Here is a 19,246-nt window from a genome sequence, read left to right as displayed (position 1 = left end):
GCTAAGAATGTTCTGCTAACAATAATGAAAGGATGTGTCAAAATTGCTTTAAGCATTTGTTCAGTCTGTGATTGTGATGGACATGTATGTTTGGTACAAAATGTAGTGTTTTAACATCAACATTGTATGTATCCAGAATGGTATATTTCTCCCGCCATTCCCTTGCTCTATTTCAGAGTATTTCAGTAACTTTACTCCTATTTATATTAGAGAGGGTAAGAAGTCCTACGATAAATGCTAAGGCTAACTTTATTGACGTCCATAAAGTTAGCATTAGTGTTTATTGTAGTACTTCTTAACCTCGACTCCATTAATCTTGGCTCATGGGGTGTTTGGGATCTTTCATGCGGATGGACCCTTCGACATCCCCTGCAACCCCTTATCTTAAGGGACTTCATTGTTTCTGACCTTCGCACAGTTCTCCATGCCGACAAACTTTATTGCTCAGTCAACTCATTTTTACCGGGCACTGAGTGAAAATGTAGATACATTTATTTATTTGGGCACCGACTAATATTATGTAGTGACAGTTTTATCATTTCGTTGCCTACATATTGTATGATTTGTTATGTACCAGTATTTATCTTTTTATCCCTATGACAAATACCAGACTAGTTTTAACATTCAATCAGTGTGTTATAGCGGGCATTAGCATTGTGAATCTCTGGTGGTATATTCCTGTCTTTGCTTCTGGCCTTGTCATTGTTTTCTAGATCATTGATGTATTGTGAATGTTGTTGTAAATATATGTGAATAAGCAATCAAATTAAATCTTGAGTTTTTCATCATACATCACTGCCCATTCTCCGCAAACAATAGTGGTATATCTACGATTGGTATTAGTGGCTTATAACGTACATATCCCACGATCCAAATCAGGCTGCCCCACCTTTCAGCTAGGGGTGGAACTAAACAGACATTGCGCTACAGTGGGATAATGATGAACTATTATAGCAACGAAGTATCTTTTAAGGTATGCGTGACGTCAGAGTGACGTCATTTTGTAAACAAAGGTATCCATCTATTCGCAAAACCAGCCCCTATAAATGTTTTAGATTTGCATTAGGTTTGTAGTAATCATATAGTTTCATGACTCTTCAATTATTCTGATTAATCTTTACGCAAGTTTTCGACAGTTTTAAAGTTGTCAATATTTGCGGCAACCCATTTTACTGGGGAACTATATCAGCTCATCCTCGTTTCTCGTGCTACTTTTTTAGCCACTGCCTCTGCCGCTACTAAAATAGCAGCACAGGCACGTGAAACTTAGAGACCCCCCCCCCCCCCCGTTCGGTTGCCCCCTTGACTGACAAACAAACCCCAACTACACCGACAGCAAATCTAAAAACGATATCATTTTACATTTGGGGGGGGGGGGGGATGGAGGTAGTCAGTCGAGGGGCCTGAGCTGAATTGAAGGGGTAGGGGGCAATTGAGCTATTATATAATTTCTCGCGCCTGTGCGCAGTAGTTTCGAGATCTCGCGGGATACAGAACGTGCGACATTCGATTTATCGGATGGTGTTGTAGTATTTCAGTTTTGCTCAATTCCATTGCTATTTACGGTTTGAAGTACCGGTAGGCTATGAAACGTAGACCATGTCATAGTTAGGACCGCATCAAATATCATGACCATGGAATTTGGTGGTAAGTATAGCCAGATGGTCGCCAAAGGTGTTGTTTTTTTGTCACCTATGTCCTAAATCGATCTGAGAAAAAAGCATGGCCGTCGCCCAGCCCCGGCCCAGGCCCAGCAGGGCACGTGCCAAGCTAGGCCTACCACCTGTATTGATAAATGAGATGCATCCCCATGCTGCTGCCGTAAATGTATGTAAATGCTCGATGCGTGGACATCTTCATCATTATTTGTCATCAATCATTGACATATCAGTATCACATTGATGTAATGGTAGGCCTAGTGCTAAGCCCGTGAACATGAGACCGAAATCTGGCAGGTCAGCACTCCCAGTTACGAATGACTGTATAAGGTCACTCAGGCCTCTCAATTACATGATTCCTACACCGTTACCGTACAGGATGTCCCCAAATTAGGTGGTTTTTTTTCTTTTTTTTTTAAATATGACCCCCCTGAAGCGTTTTTTGACCCCTAACATAACCAAATCTCATCCAAATGGCCTCATTTTAAAGTTTTCCCCTAAAATTATGATTTATCTGGTGTATGTGGTGATATCAGTCACTAACTTTGATTTATGACATCGCTGTTCAGGCAAATTGGCGTGATGAAATGTCTCCAAATTAAGCCAAAAAGCAAAAAAACATGTCCCCCAAAATAGGATAAAAAAATACAGGGTGTAGAGGTCTCCACGTAATTGAAAGGCCTGTCACTCTATCGTACAATGGCCCATTTGGATAGAATCATGGTGTTACAAAACTCAGTAGAAAAGTATTTTTGACTGCCCTCAGCGGATCCTTTTCTCAAGCTGGGGTTGGTTCGAACCCCCCTGATCCCCCCCCCCCCGGCTACAGCCCTGACGTTAGACATTCCTAAAAATAGCACTGCGATAGACCGTATCTGCATAGTAGTAAGCTTAAACTCGTTGTGCAGGAATTCCCTACCTTGATTGGCGCAGATACTCGACTCAATGGCGGATTGGAGCGTAGAACATCGAGAGTATTCAAATGGGCTATCGTTGATTAGGCTCTGCTCATCCCGAGGCCAACCTTGTGTCTTCCTGTTTTGCCACCACATGTAGGTTCATTGGCAAGGATGTGGCCAATCAGGCGCCTCCCCTTTAACTATTGGCATTGTCTGAAGTTGTCTTAAGGCCTTCTAAAGCCTCGTGTTCGTTAAAATCATAGATCGAGTGTAGACTGCATGGAGGCTGTATTTTGTCTAGGCTAAGTCATAGTTTTGACTATTAGTATTTGTCACTTTATGTGTTTGTTTTTCAGCATCATCCAATGGTAATGATGACAATCCTTCTTGTGAGAATGCAGGGCATTATGCACGAATCAAAGAGTTGGCTGCCTCCTATCGCAGGAGAAAGAGGAAAACCTATCCTAAAAAGAACTTAAAAACCATATGTGAAAGCTCCATCCAGGGACATCAATGGTGCTATAGATGGTCCATCAGTTCCCAGAAGAGAAAGAAAAGGGAAGAAAACCTCAACGACAGGTAGATTGTTTTTGGTTGACAAATGCCTTCACCTCGTCTGAGCCATCAATATTCAATTAGGCTTTATACATGGAAAAATATTGCTGCTAGACTAGGCTTACATTCGTGCAATTAACTGATAATTTCATGTTCTGGACAAATGGTTTATGCCTACAAATCCAACCCTATCACTGCTATACCTCTTTAAAATTTCTCACCAATCTTTAAAATCAAACCAGAAAAATTAGTCTTTTCCACCCTTTTTATGTAAGAAATTCCATGGAAGAAATTGCATCTTTTCTGGCGTAATCTGCATTTGGCCGTAATTTCAAAATTGCTTGTTTTTCCAGAGAAACTAAAGGACTTTCCTGAGGAATTGCAACCAAGTAATCATGAAGTAGAAATCGATGCACCTTTCGATTTTCAAGTGTTCCAGCAAGGTTTGTGATTTGTCTTTTTAAGGTCTTTTTATTCATCAGCTAGTTGGCTCTATTCCAAGACACAAATCAAGTTGTGTATTTTATAAGGAGTAAGTTTCCGATTTGACCTACCATACTTTTTACGGCTGCAGAGGTCAAACGACGTGAACTGATTCATCTAAATTTTGAATTTTGTGTTGATCACAAGTCAGGTTATAGTTTGCAAATGATTTATTCTTTTTTAAAGGTTAATTGGGCAACACTGGCTGCTGATTAAGGCAAATAATGGTATTTTCGAATCAACACTTAGGAACTTTTTTTTTCTTTCCCGGTAGTATTTATCAATGCACTTTTAATTTACAGTGAGAGCTGAACTTATGGAGCTTCTGAATGGGATTCGGGCTTCCAATAGTACTGAAGTGCCAAGCACTGAATCTGAATGGAAGAAAAGGCATTTTGTTGCGCATGCTGACCGGAAGCAAAGACAAGAGGAGAGTTGGGAGGAGGTGCAGGAGCCAGTATTGAGGTCAATACTTAGGAAAATGGGAAAACATACCCGGTAGTTCATCATGTGCAGTTTGTGTCTCATGTGCGTCGTCAGCTGTTATCAGGTATGACATATTTGTAGGAGATAAATTTGTTTTCAAAGTGTACATGTAACAGGCACTAAAAATAACTGAAGGAACACAGCTATTTAATCAAAACACAATTTGTTCTCTAGAATGTGATTCAGAGTCTGGGTTGACCATGGCACAAGGGAAAACCGTGGTGTTCTTGCAGCTTCTATCTTCAGCTCCAGTTTGTTGACCAGGTTTTCCAGCCTTCTGCCCTATCTTCGCCCTATCTTCGGGAGTTTTTCAATTTAATTATATACACACGTTCTTTCTTTTTAGATTCTTATAAAGTTCATTGGTTTAAATAACATGACATGATTTGAAAGAGAGAAATTAACACGACAGTATTAAAGGGGCTTTCTTCATATTAGCAGTTTGTGCAGTTACGATGCATGTCGAGTTCACTGCTATATCGATCAGTTTAAAAGTTTATCATTTTCATTTCAGATGCTTCAAAGAGTCGGGCTTCTCTACGAAAGTGTCTTGAAAAGGAGAGAAAGCAACTTCAGCATTGTGTTAGTCTGCTGTCATGTTTCTTTGACGAAGTCACGCAAGAGGACTATTTGTTGCCTTGGCATAATCCTGCAGGTTGGCATTGACTTCATATTCATTTACCCACGAACTTCACTTAGTACATGTAACACAAAGTCCAGGACACAAATAACTCCAAGTGGTAATGTCCTGCAGTCATTTTCGATTGTTCAGAGAAATTGATCCAGCTGTTGTTTATCAAGCAATTTGAGGTTTAAAGCCTGGGTCGGCATTTTGTTCTAGACTTACTGGTACATTGGTCTTTAAGTGATGTAAAGTACATTCTACCTTCTACATTTAACACAATTTGGTGGCAATGTAGCATTGGTTGCAAGTAAAATGTTAAGTTGCGCCTCAATCTTATAGTCACATTTCTGACATATCCAGCATGTATTTTTACCAGAGTTTCGTATGTACATGTAGGAGGGATGGAGCAAAAAACTTTTAGCCTGTAGTCCTAATATTTGTTTCTTCAATTCAGGGAACAAGGGAGAAATATTTGCTTTGAAGAAGAAAATAGTTGATATACATGAACACGTGACCAGGTACATCGAGGAATTGCCTGTGCTCATTCAAGAGATGGTATCAACTGTTCTTTTCTTCAAGAAAAAAATCAACACCTTGGAAGACAGAATCAACACCGTGAACAATGAGGCCATCAAAAACCAAGGTAGTGGCCATGCAATTATTTTTACCCAACATTGTGGTGGTTGATGCATACATGTACTTGTCTTGCTGTGGCACTACCTCTGAATTAACCTGGGCTGTGGATGCAGATCAGGATCTGATTGCAACTTCGTTCTTTCCCAGCTCAGGTTCAGTTTACTAATACAAATGTACTACGCCTTGCTTTGAATTAATTCAAACCGAATGCCTTTCATTAATCTAACTGGACAGACATAAACTATTGGTTTGCAGATGTATGTGCATTACCTTTGTTGATGACTTCAGAATTTTAATCTCCAGCTCTCCTTCTATTTAAGAAAACCATGGATTGGTGATGTTGCTGCTGGAATCAAAGGAATTCTACACAGACCTTCTCCTAGAAGCAACAGATGTATTTGAATGTATAGACACTGACATAGAGATCGTGGTGGATTTTGAGGAAGGGGAGGTGCAACCTGGTGGTGAAGAATCAAATTCGGAGGAGGATGCGTCTAGCTCTGAGGAGGAGGATTGTGATGACATTGGCATTGAGTACGTGTAATTAACCCTTTGAAGCCGGATTTATTTCAGAAATCCCGATATTTTTCGACTTGATTTGGTCTAAGTTTGTCTAAAAGGGTATAGTGTCCCCAAATGTCACTCGAAGCTAACAAAGTATGCCACGAGATGCTAACGTTTTCGGAACTCTGTGGCATCTCTTAAGGCCCTTGCAGAGGTTCTCAAGAAGCATGTTTGTGAATAAGGTGACTTTTTCTGGTGAAAGTTCGAACTTCCAATGCAGTTTATTGGGAAACTACGCCACAAATCAGGTGTTGTGACGACCCTAAAATGACGTCATATGGCAAAAAGTGTCAACTGAGGCAAAACTGTTCAGTGAGAGTTTTTTTTGCTCGTCTGGCGCTCAGGAATCTGCCAACTGTTCGACGATACAGCGATGTTCCGGCCCTCGGGACGAACTTAACCATGAGGGGGGGGGGGTACCTGCTGCTGGTTAATTTTTTTATCTGACCGCAGGGGGCTAGGCTGATGTCCTGCAACTCCCAAAACGACTTAGAATTATTGCCGGACCACTAGGGACCTTGGAAAATGCCTTTTGTGTAATCTGATATATTGTGAATCCACCAATTATGTATAAGCAGATTTGTATTACTGGCTGAATGTGAATTTCAGCAGCAATAAAATGATTCTTGCATCAAAATACATGCACTTGTTTTCATTGTTGCTCACCTTGGGTGAACACAGCTGATACTATCAGGCTGCCTACATGTATAAAGAAACATCAATTTTTGCCGGAAATGAGCAGACAGGTGTCAAAGATGTGTATGGTCAAGTAGCATCTGCCTCATCTTGACTGAGAAAGGTTGTGTATTCAAGTTGCCCTTGTCCTTGTGCCATCCCCTGAAGGCCACGCTTTGAAGTGTCTGACCATTGTATTGTCCTGCATGTACATGTATACATGTAGCGGGCTGTTGGATTACTGAGAAAAATCAAACTACTCTGAATGACATCTTCAAAGACCGTACTTCAGTATGCGGTAGGTGTATTCTGGTTGGATGTGACATTGTCTCAAGTAAACCATCATTCTGAATTACATACCATATGCAGCTGCAGTATTTTGGTAAGAAGTGACATTATATCGTACATGTAGGTAAACCCAACTCTTCTGAATGATATCATCAGAGTCATTATTTCCATATGATCAGGCGTATTCAGGTTGGATGTGACATTGTGTCGAAGGTAAACCGACCATTCTGGATGACGTCTTCAGAGACGGTATTTCCATACGATCAGGCGTATTCAGGTTGCATGTGACATTGTGTCGAAAGTAAACCGACCATTCTGGATGACGTCTTCAGAGACGGTATTTCCATACGATCAGGCGTATTCAGGTTGGATGTGACATTGTGTCGAAAGTAAACCGACCATTCTGGATGACGTCTTCAGAGACGGTATTTCCATACGATCAGGCGTATTCAGGTTGGATGTGACATTGTGTCGAAAGTAAACCGACCATTCTGGATGACGTCTTCAGAGACGGTATTTCCATACGATCAGGCGTATTCAGGTTGGATGTGACATTGTGTCGAAAGTAAACCGACCATGATTCTGGATAATGTCTTCAGAGACGGTATTTCCATACGATCAGGCGTATTCAGGTGGGACGTGACATTTTTTTAAGCATTTTCAATGACATCTTGTGTATATTCTGGGTGGGTGTGACAAATCCTTAAGTAACCCAAACATTCTGAATGATGTCTTCAAAGGCAGTATTTCCGTATGTGGCAGGTGTATTCTTGTTGGACGCGACGTTGTCTAAAGTAAAGTGTTACCTTGCTGTTAGGACACTCCAATATCGTCCGCAATTGAAAGGCGTCCTGGTTGTGGAATTCCACCCAAACCAATTCAGCACCGGTGTCCTTATTAGAGAGGTATCCACCGAGGGAGGCTCTAAGTCCAATGTACATGTAAAGTATGCTGTAATTTGCAATCCTAGCACATGTAGCCAGACTTCTCTATTGATGCCAATTCAAGAGAAACTCAGTATCAAGTGCCGGTCTGGATATTGTCTCAAGGTATGCATTCAGGGACCATCTCACAGGTACATGTTTTTTGAAGCAAAAATGACTCAAGTCACTTAGTCTTGGGTGTGACCACACTCAAAAAGACTAAATGACTTACCCGTAGTCTTTTAGGCTTCAAAATACTTTTGAGATGGTCCCTTATAATACATGTAGTCAAGTCGCTGTGAGGTAGCAAAGATAAAGGCAAGACTATATGTATCTAATAATATGAAAAACGCCACGTTTATTAAATGATACATGTATACAACAGCCACAGATTGTCTGAAAAAACAATAATTCCACAGTACATGTACATGTAACTTACATTTACTTTTAATGAGACCTTTGAAAGATATGATAAGTTTACATTGTTACTATATTTGTGCCAATTCAATATTATCCATTATGTAATCTTTCATCAAAAGTGATCATGTGAGTTTATGTCAGAATGAATAATGCGTGGAGGTGAAGAAGGAATACCGAAATACGTGAATTCCACTGAACAAAAAAACACAGGTGGGAGGATTTGCACAAATTCACATAAATTTTTTCAACAATCGAAGGGCTAAGACATGAGGTGCATCACTTCTTGTGCGTTTCTGAACCTAAAATAGAGGAAATTAAAAGAACCACTATTATGCAGATATTAGTATCACACGACATCATATCATTTTCTTCCAAGGGTACACTACCAAAATATATGGAATTAAGGTGAAGAAAACAAGCAAATCTCAATTACACTGCATTCATGCTGCAACCTCATACTAGTTTGAGATGCCTTTGAACCAAAGACTTCCACTGCTTTGAAGAGTTCCCAACAATTTTCTCACCAGCGAAGTGTTTTTATTGAATAGAAACCGTTCTGTAATTGCAATACAAAAGCCTTTTGAATGGACAGGTGAGTTTTATGACATCTTTTAATGTATCATCTGAAGGAATTTCAATAAATTGATTGTCAATCCTTCCTTTTGACTCCACAATTCTGATAAACGATAATTATGTGATAAGCTACAGTTGTTCGAATTGGGCACGCTCTCTAAGAAACTGCTGCATCAGCCTGACTCACAACCACTACAACATCAACTGCATAGAGCACACAGCCATAATCCTTTCAATCATGATTTACCTAATTTTTCTTTGTAAGAAGAGATGAGAGGAGAAGTTACGTCTTCCGCTTTCACCCATGAGTTGTGGGACGCATCATATCCTTGCCACTTTATGTAATACGTGTTGTTTTTGGGGTCGTAGTTGTCTATTCTCTCAGCTGCGCAATAAGTCTCCTGCAAAATAAGTCAATTACATTTCATTTTGATGGCCATGCGACCAAATTGTCCCCCCCCCCCGATTGGATATGAGGATACAGGGGTCAGTTCCTCATTAAACCTTTCAACAACTGAACATTTGGCTAAATGTTTCTTTGTAATCTCATTGCATCATGCACTCCGAGGAGTCCATTATTTCAATGGAAATATCACATAACTGTTTGTTTTTGCACCGCAAATTAAATTTCTAAATCAGCTTATGGTTGCAAATTTCTAAATCAGCTTATGGTTGCAAATTTCTATCAAAAATCCTATCCTCCTGATGATGTGATGCAATGATGCCATGAAGACAAGTGCTACATTTTCTATATATCTTATGACCACTGTTATTTCCAACACGGCAACTTGAATCTAATAAAAATTTCTTACCCTTCGCCTTGCTTGCTTTTCCCTTGCTGGGCTTTTCTTTTCTGAAAAAAGTGGTACGTGTTTCCATTGATAGTGCTTCTTACATGTACATGTACAATAAGAAAACCGCACGAGTGTCTGATCCGAGTATCCAGATTGCACGAGATGATTTTCTACGGCTTGAAAAGCTCTCACCCTGCGTAGAAAATCATCGAGTGCAATCTGGATACTCGGATCAGACACTCGTGCAGTTTTCTATTTATCATATACGTCTGCCAGATCACTGCACTTAGGGTATATGATAAAAGTGCTTAACGACAGACAAAGTCAAAGCCAACAATGCTGGACAAGATGAAATCGTAAGGATATAAGCTCACCCATGTGAGCCAAGAATAGAAAATGCCACAACATTACCATGACAAAAAAGGGAACTATTGACTTTTACACTAGAATTAGAAATTACAATTAGAAAATTAGACAACCAAACCATTGGGTACATGCGTACTGGTTATCAAATTGGATATTGGTGGTGCAATAATAACACACACTCAGGTTTGGTAAGAAAGAATTTGAAAATACACTATCATTTCTCGAGGCCAAGGCAAAAATTAGAGAGTACAGTCGTGCTCGAAAGTTTACATGCAATTCAAAGGATGATATAACCTTGTCTCTTTCTCTGCAACTACAGAACGCGGGAATAGTATATAGTTTACAGGAAGTCTATCATCACATCTCGTCATCAACTAAAAAACATACTTCTGTTTCATTAATTTCATTGTTTTTATGAGCTCTATTTGAGAACAATGCATATTTCAGAGTGTCATAAGTTTACATACACCTACCTTATCTACTAGTTGTTTGGCCTTGAGGTCGGCAAATATGTTATGCAATGGCTTTTATCTTGTCTCCACTACCTGTTGACCATCATGATTATGTCATAGCTCAGGTGGCGCCACTGTAGCAGTATTAAAGGGACTGGGTTTCTGCTCAGGTCATTTGCCAGCTTAGAGCCATCATGGGGAAGTCAAAGGAGTACTCTCAAGATCTGATAGAGTCGCCTGTCCACTTGAACCAGTCTGGTACTTCACTAAGAGCCATTTTCAAGCAGCTTGATATGCCACGGGCGTCAGTTCAGACAATAAAGCGGAAGTACAGGGACCCAGGGACAACAGCAGCCTTACCAAGGTCAGTAAGAAAGCGCAAGCTGACAGCCAAAGATGAGCCCACATTGGTTAGAAAGGTGCACATTAACCCTGAGACGACCAAGAAACACCTCTGCCAGGAATTAGAAGCTACAGAGACAAATGTGTCACTGTCCACTGTCCAGAAGGTCTTGCATCGTAGTGGACTACGAGGCTGCAGGGCAAGAAAGAAGCCTTTACTTCAAAAACGCCACCGGGAAGCAAGGCTGAGTTTGCGAGAGAACATGTTGGCAAGTACAGAGCCTTCTGGAGGAGTGTTCTTTGGTCTGATGAGACTAAAAGCGAAGTCTTCGGCCACAACTACCAGCAGTACGTTTGGCAAAACGGGGGGGGGGGGGGGGGGGGGGGTAATCCAAAGAACACCGTACCGACTGTGAAGCACGGAGGTGGCAGCATTATGCTATGGGATGTTTTGCTGCGGAACCTTGACAAACATGCCACAGGTTTTCCCATAAAGTCATGATGACAGATTGGACATGACAAGTAAAGTCTAAACAATCTCAAGGTCTAAAAAGAATTCGGTGATGGAAACTTGGTCACACACATACCTTAGCTTTGACTGACTTCCTATTGTTCACAGGTTGAGAAGTTGCCTCAGGCCTACTTGCTGGTGCAGCCTGTAAAAGAGAAGGCAAACACATCTGGGTCAGACGGTCTAGCAAAGAGGTCACATGCCACAATCTGAAGATTATTGTCAGTCACTTTTAGTGGCAGTGTATCTGCTTCTCAATCTTTTGGGTATTATTTGTACCTCTGCATACAACCAATTGGCAATGAAATCGGAAAAAAAAGATTTCAAAGATGGCTGCTATGCAGCCAGAATTTTCGCAAAGATGAAGAAGTTAAAATTTAGAATGGCAATTCCCAATGATGCTAACATTGCACGATAATATATCGCCAGGTCTGCTTTGTATCCCCATTTTACTATTTCTGTCATGCAGACATGGCGCTAATTTAATTACCCTTTAAAAAGTGGCAGTACTGTACTGTCATCATAATCATTGTGGGTCCACTTTTAATAACCATTCCTGGTCCTCAGTGGTTCAGTTACAATAACAGCGTGCGTTAGGAAGTCACTCATAATTCATTAACTAAATTAATGTACCGGTAGGCCTGGCCTGGTGGGCTGCTAAGCTTCTGTAAATGCAGTGCTAGATACCATGGCTATCTACATTTGTACCATACCATCATCTTCTCACGATGTGGCAGTACAATAGACAGTTTCGAGAAAGACCCTGACCAAACTCCTCGCATGCGTGGAGAGTGTCCAGAACAATACGAGAAGGATTAAAACTTTATTCTCTCCATTGTTTGGTTGCAGAGAGAGGGAAACGGGAAAGAGTCACAGTTGCATCCTTTTTTTTCACAATCCAAATGCCAATTTTGTTTGCACATGTACCAAGTTTGAAGGGAACCTTTTCAGAGTAAGCCTATGACTGTAAATAAGTGTAATGTATTTGCTGTAGTAAAAGTCCAGATTTCCAAGATTACGTAACAACTTGGACAAAACTATAGCCTCGCTATACGATACTCGCATTTCATGATTTTGGCATCGACATTATTCAATTGTGATTGTCGTCACACTGTGGGCTTATAATAAACCGTGAGATGCACTTAATGATTACCTACCCATATCGCGACATCACAAGTTTGTATCTCACAGTTTATGTGATTTATAATAGCCCACACTGTCACTGCGTCTGCATGGCCATGGTCATGATGGCCCGTGAGTGTGAGCGTCAGTGAGTGTGCTCACCTAACATAACATTAACAATAATCCCAATACTAAGTAATAGGCCTACCCATCTCCTATAGGTGAAACAAGCAAACAAATCAAGATTCCGCTTATTAATGTCAAGGGTCCATAAATAACTTTATACCTCTGTCAGTCTGCACAGCAGCTGCCTGCTGTTCATGCATTTCATTTCAGTTACATTCGATGCATGTGCATAGGCCTATGTTATTGACATTGTATGCAGTCTGTACCGAAAGGGGCTGGCTGGTTTGGTTGGCCAAACGCCGCCAATGTCGATTATGTAAAGAAAACTTCACAATAATATTGATACCTGCTAAATCTTCATTAACCATGCTATTACCTGTATCATTATTGTTACTGGTAGAATCCATTTCGTCCCGATGGTAAGCGATATATTACGACAAATGAATTGAGGTCCGACTCTTAAGAAATTCTGCTAACCGGGCATTTCGCAATCTTGAGACTGGAGGCGCTGATTTCGTCACTTTCGCAATGCATTCGAAGAACCTCTGTTGGCGTCGTGATTACGTTCGGTTGACTAATCACCCAGCGGAATAGGAAAAAGTAGGCCTATCATCCTGAGCTTGGGGGCATTTCCAATCAAACGTGAGGCGGAGAGAGTAAAAAAATCAATGTGCAGCCAAAGGCGTGGTGGTGGTTGGGGTCCGTGGGCGGGCACGTTTATGGGTGGGGATCAGGGGAGGGTACTCTTCCACTATTTTCCTTGTGCTTGCAAGCTGACTCGGGCTGATATCTTCAGAGGTCTACAATAACGATTACACTGGACCGGTGTAGAAGTTTAAAATGTCCTAGGATAGAATGTCCGGGAATCAAAGGATTCTATTATGCACTTCAATCTCTGAGCTATTGCATTGTTAGTCATGGTCTCGATAGACCAGATAATAGGACCATAAAAATATTATTATTATAGCAGAATACAATAGGGCCGGACACTTTTTCCAGGGGACATTTTCTACTTTTACACCGGCAGTTCGTACTGGTCGGGTCGCACGGTCGGAGCGCATAACCAGATGTTCGGTAATTCAAAGCATTGCCTGCACTAAAAAGGGTAGGGCAAATGCGGGGTAGGGTGGTAGGGTGGAATCGGAGGGGGGGGGGCGGGCGGGCGGGCGCCCGGGGAGCGGGGACGAGCGGACAGTGACCATATATTAAAACAAAAGATCAACAGCCTAACCTCCTTCACTAGAACGGACTCCTGATTGGCTGTTCATTAATCGTAGAATGCCCACGATATAAAGGCCAGATGTCAATCGTACATATACCACGTTTGTTTGGAGGAGACTACGTTGCCCTTGGACATCCCCTCCAGCTCGTAGTTGTGGCATGTCCTAAGCGAACACTAGTAATTTCTATTGTAATGAGCTTGGTCAAGGCTCAGACTTTAGTGGCCGTTATGCTGGCCGCAGCGTGGAGCATGTTTGGCAGGATTGGATTGCGGTTATTGAGCGGGGTATTGGAATGCTTAGTAAAAAGTAGGTCTAGGCCAAATTGGATTCCGGGCGAGTTAAAACACCTGTCAAACAAAGTTAAGACTTCGCTCCGCAAGGCCAGAAGAGACGGACGCGAGGCTTCTTGGGCCAAGTACAGGACGCTCAGAAATAAGCTTAGAACTAGGTCTCGTAGTTGTTACAATGCTTACATCGAAACAGTCAGTAGAGATGTGAAAACTAACCCGAAGCGTTTTTGGTCTTTTTATCGTGGCAAAGTGAATGCTGATAGGATTCCTAGAACTGTTAACTTTAACGGCACGAAGGCTGAGAGGGACGGTGATAAGGCGAGCTTGTTCAACGATTACTTTGCGTCGGTCTTCTCCAAAGGGTTTGTGAATTTACTTGAGGTCAATGTTGCTTCTGACCCTCAGCTGGAGTGTTTTGAATTTACGGCCGAGGAAATTACGAAATCCCTCAGTGCACTTCAAGCTAAAAAGGCCTACGGACCAGATTGTGTCGCGCCTCGGTTATTAAAGGAATGGGCCCATTCACTAAGTTATTCATGTGCTCTTATGTTTAATTGTAGTATGTCGTCAGGTGAACTGCCAGACATTTGTAAACTGGCCAATGTTACCCCGGTGTTTAAAAAGGATAATAAGGGAAAGGTTGATAATTATCGTCCAATTTCTATATTGAGTGTTATTTCTAAGGTCATGGAAAGGTTAATTCATACCAAACTCCTTAATGTTGTTCAGCCTAGATTACATGATTGTAATCACGGTTTCCGGGCCAAACGTTCTACCAACACCCGGGACGACATCCACCCTTTCAGCGGAAGTGAGACCCCAGAATGTTTATTGCTATCCCAACAAACAACCCAGTTCCTCACCCCAGGCGGCTTTCATAAGGTGTGAAGATTATATAATAGGCGTGAATTCACCCATGTATGCCACCATTTCTGATATTGTCATTCAGACTCTATGTATTGATTAGAACCAGCTTGGCCTGGACAAAGATGTATGTATTATATTCGGCTGCCATCTTGAATAAGGCCTGCATTGCAATATATATTTTGATTTAGCGTTTGGATGATTTTGATGGGAGTTTTGTGCTCAAAACATTGATGTTTGCCGACAAATGGTACCCAGGTTCGAGATCGACTGGACAATCAGCACCCTGGGTGCTATTACACTAGACAAACAGCACCCAGCTTCTTTTTGCCTGGCTTACGGATCTTAGGGACGAGGACGTTTCTTGCAATCTCGTGTCATCTCGAGCCGTGGTACTTGCGGCATTAGCAGTGCGCGAAATAAAAAGAACAGATAAACAGAAAAAAACGCCTTTAGGTCTTTGAAAGCACATTTATAGGGATATATTCAGAGAATGACAAATTGTGTGATGACAAAATGAACGGATTTGCTGCGTTTTTTTCTTGACAATCAGTCGATATGTACCAGTACCACGGCGCGAGATAAAACGAGATTGCAAGAAACGTCCTCGTCCCTAAAGATCCGTAAGCCAGGCAAAAAGAAGCTGGGTGTTGTTTGTCTAGTGTAATGGCACCCAGGTGCTTATTGTTCAGTCGATCTCGAACCTGGGTACCATTTGTCGGCACCCAGGACGACATCCACCCTTTCAGCCTCACTTCCCTATAGAGCGTCATCTGGTGGCTTCTGATAAAACATGCATTTCAATTCTAGCTGAAACAGCTGTGAGACCTTATTGCACGCTTAAGCCCACAAGGGGGTTTCGCAACTGGACTATCACGATCGGGCATCTGCAAGAAATAAGAAATGAAGTAATTAAATAGAAATAGAGCCCTGTGGCGGATTCTGGCCTACAGATATTGAGTTGCATGAAAACAAGAACTTGAGCGGGTCAGCGAATCTGGTCTGAAGCCTCCTCATTTCCCAAGACTGGCGTGGAATTGGTTCATACTGGAAATTACTAGGTCACGCTAATTTCCGATTAAAAGATGTAAGGCCGTGTGCGTGAGGCTGGTATGTGCCTCAACATTGATTCGGTGCGTACTTTGTTTCATGATCGATTTATGACACTTCTAAGGTTAGATATTAGGCATACTGACACAGTAAACAATCAACCGAGAAGCTGCAATAAATTGGCTATAAAGGCCTGAACTCACTGTCGCGTTTTGACGCCTTGGAAAAAACGCTGCGATTTCACGCGACGGGAAAACGTTGCGACAGAGGTTTCGGAACCTGTTCTCACTGAAGCGTATAATCGCTGGCGGTGAAAGGGTGCAGGCAAGGGTATAGACTTTCCATACCAAACAGCTGGCACAGACGCGTTGCAACAATGTCTGACTCGGATTCGGAGTGCCGAAATCATGACGTCGTACCTGTATGCGAAGAGAAAAAGAAAGCGCAGGCAATATTTTTCTTCAGATACCTTCCTTCTTGTCAACATCTTTATATTCTGACAAAGATTTGTCATAAATCGAAGGATGTTTTTCGATTTGAATTATCGATCTCTCTATCAGGTCTGAAGACATGGTGCCAATGGGTTTGGAAGACAATTCCTAACTGCACACATATACCGGCACTGCAGTGACAAATGCCTATCTTAATACCACAATTTAAACCTCTGTCAACCTTACAATTTATATCACGAGATCCCACGATGATGCTATAATTCGCGGCGATTATACGCTTTGGTTGCTAATTTTGCATCGTACTTTTGCCCGAGCGTGGAACGCCGCGTCAAAAACAAGGTATTTTGTCGCTTCGCCCAAGTGGGAACACATCTATGGAATTCAATGGATACCATTTGTGGCGCTAATCGCGGCGTTTTAACGCAACGTCGAACGCCGCGTAAAAACGCGACAGTGAGTTCAGGCCTTTAGGGCCACATTTCTCAGTCATGCCGTGTGTCATATCGCACTGTAGTGTACTACTCAACCATGTTTATGCCATATTCGCCATGTCGCCATTTCCTTTTTCGCCAAAACCAGCTAATCACTATGAAAACACCTATTATAGATAGACTCTTCCAGTCTCGGCGGTGAAGGGACTGATCTTGGATCCTACATGTACTTGTAACTGGTGATTGTCGTGCAATGCTGTTTCAAAATCAATCAAATCAAAACATAAAAATGAAATTTGATTCCACCTTTGTCGTTTACTTCAAAGACCCGAGGAAAAAGCACTATGAATTAAATGAATTAAAACAAATGATCATTCAAATGATCGCAATTTGAAAATACACGTCACATATATATATAACCTAGAATCGGTTCTAAGACATCAAAACACTCCATACAAGATTCACGTCCCGTTCATTATTATGAAGTAAGTCTAGTTTTCGCGCCACAATGACCGACCAATCGCTCGCTGTTGCACGCCTGGTCACTTTCTAGCGATCAATGTCACATGTTAGTCAGATCGATTTCGTGGGGTATTCAAAAGCCTGCCTACTTGGTTTTCATTGATAAGAGGTATACAGGGTGTTCTGTAAAACACTGAACAAGTTGATCGGGACGTAGTTGAGGGGAATGGCGATAGCAAGTGCCTCAGTGACAAAGTATAGATTTCTGAAGAAAGTTTGCCAAAATAATGTTCCATCATTTCAAACGTAAACGTATTTTGGATGTGTTCCCTAATAACATCTTTAATTCTCAAAGGAAACAGTCCAAATTCATTGGTGAAGTCCTCAGAATTGGGAGACTGAACTGTTACAGTTCTTAGTAGTCAAGAACATCATAAAACTCCATGCCATCGACGTTTTCATCCTCTCCTATTGGCTGTTGTCCACCTTCAATCTGTTGCGGTCGCAGCGCTTTCTCGAAGCCATTGTGAATAACCTGCTCACTGACCCCATTCCATGCCAACGAAATGATCTGTACGATCTGGCGCAAAGTAATTTTCTCACACTGCCCATCGTCGTTGGTATTCGCAACTTTCCACGTCTTCCATTCCTGTCGTGCGTGGCATTTGAAGCTTTTCATAACTGTGACGTCTAGAGGCTGGGCTAGGCTTGAACAGCAGGACGGTAAGTAATCTAAGATGCCTCCTCGTTCTATCAGTCGGTTACAGAAAGGCTCTGTCCTATGGACTCGAAACATGTCCAGAATCAAGAGGAACTGTTCACAGTGTTGTTCATCAAGGTATGGGTCCTGAACGTTATCGTCCAATTGTGAATGGTTTCCTCCCTAACCCATCCTGTGGGTGATGAAGAGACGCAAACGTTGTCAGGCAGGTCGTTGTCCTCTAAAGAATCCAACTGACGGACGAATCCCCGCCTAGGAAAGGTGATATGGGCTTTGGCCTTCCCGCCGTTCGCGAAGATGCATAATGTTACGGTGCAGCCCAGCTTCGTGTTCGATCGTGATGTCCTTACGTCTACGACTTGGGTGCCCGTTCTCGCGCACGTATACATTGGTCGCATATCGAAGAGAAAGAAAGTCTGATCAGCTTTTATGACAAATCGCATCTCCAGCCCAAATCGGTCAATGGAATCGGTAACGTAATTTCGAAAGCGTTCACAACGGTCAGCGGCATCAACCGGTAACTGGGTAGTGTTTTATTCACCTTTCTGTACGAAATGCTACCTCTTTTTGAACCCATCGGCCCATCCGCAAGATGCTCGGAATTTATGCCTGATTGGCTTGGTGTTCGCAATGTCCTCCCTATCCGCCTCATCTAGTTCTTGCCACCACGCTTGGAACAGTTCCAGTCCCTTTTGCCTGAGGTCTTTCACGGAGACAGGAACTCTTCTACCACGGACACCGTCGTACCATTCAAACAGTTCATTCTCCACTACCATCCACGTGCCCACGTTCTTTGCTTTGCACTTCTTGGAGCTCGGTTTGTGGCCGTTTTCAAGCTTCTGTTCCATATCGAATCGGTTCCAATAGCGTATTGTCCCATACGGAATGTTGTAGTAAACTGTTTCATGGTGCGAACAGTATTCCAGCCACAAGTGCAGCCTCGAAGTCGTCTAGGTACTTCAATATCTCTTGAACGGAGCATCTTTTCGGCAACGCGTCCATACCGTCGGCTTGGTGGGCGTGCAAACGGATGAAATGTATTGGAAGGGAGGTCATTTTATACTCTCTCGACCGACTAAAATTGCGTGCAATTGCATAAGGACAATGTTTTAAAAAGAATTTCCATTGAAACACAACACAATGACCCTATCCTAGGCCCTTGACTTGGCCACAGTCGGTTGCGTTCTGGAAAAGTACCCTTTGACCCCAGCGGCCTTAGCTTACCGTGAACTTTATACTTGTCAGTCATGAAAGG

At 42.1% G+C, this 19,246-nt stretch overlaps 3 long non-coding RNA genes across 4 annotated transcripts; 2 read left to right on the top strand and 1 right to left on the bottom strand.

Moving 5' to 3' along the window:
• The first annotated feature begins 1,432 nt into the window (after positions 1–1,432).
• On the top strand, positions 1,433–4,680 carry LOC135483701 (uncharacterized). Its single transcript, XR_010446367.1, has 5 exons — positions 1,433–1,647; positions 2,914–3,136; positions 3,466–3,555; positions 3,898–4,145; positions 4,596–4,680. It is a non-coding gene; the product is annotated as an uncharacterized LOC135483701 (long non-coding RNA).
• A 536-nt stretch (positions 4,681–5,216) lies between these two features.
• On the top strand, positions 5,217–6,543 carry LOC135483695 (uncharacterized). Its single transcript, XR_010446365.1, has 2 exons — positions 5,217–5,349; positions 5,663–6,543. It is a non-coding gene; the product is annotated as an uncharacterized LOC135483695 (long non-coding RNA).
• A 1,569-nt stretch (positions 6,544–8,112) lies between these two features.
• On the bottom strand, positions 8,113–12,973 carry LOC135483694 (uncharacterized). Of its 2 annotated transcripts, none has more exons than XR_010446364.1 (5): positions 11,741–11,863; positions 11,327–11,395; positions 9,598–9,638; positions 9,033–9,186; positions 8,113–8,511 (listed from the first exon to the last, which is right to left on the bottom strand). It is a non-coding gene; the product is annotated as an uncharacterized LOC135483694 (long non-coding RNA). The 2 variants fall into 2 exon arrangements; XR_010446363.1 differs by lacking the exon at positions 11,741–11,863 and adding an exon at positions 12,875–12,973 and having other exon boundaries at positions 8,114–8,511.
• Between the last annotated feature and the right edge of the window lie 6,273 nt (positions 12,974–19,246).

Source organism: Lineus longissimus, chromosome 2, assembly GCF_910592395.1.
Source record: "Lineus longissimus chromosome 2, tnLinLong1.2, whole genome shotgun sequence".
NCBI lineage: Eukaryota > Metazoa > Nemertea > Pilidiophora > Heteronemertea > Lineidae > Lineus > Lineus longissimus.
Note: the sequence above shows the minus strand (reverse complement) of the source record. Positions and strands in the feature narration are given on the sequence as shown.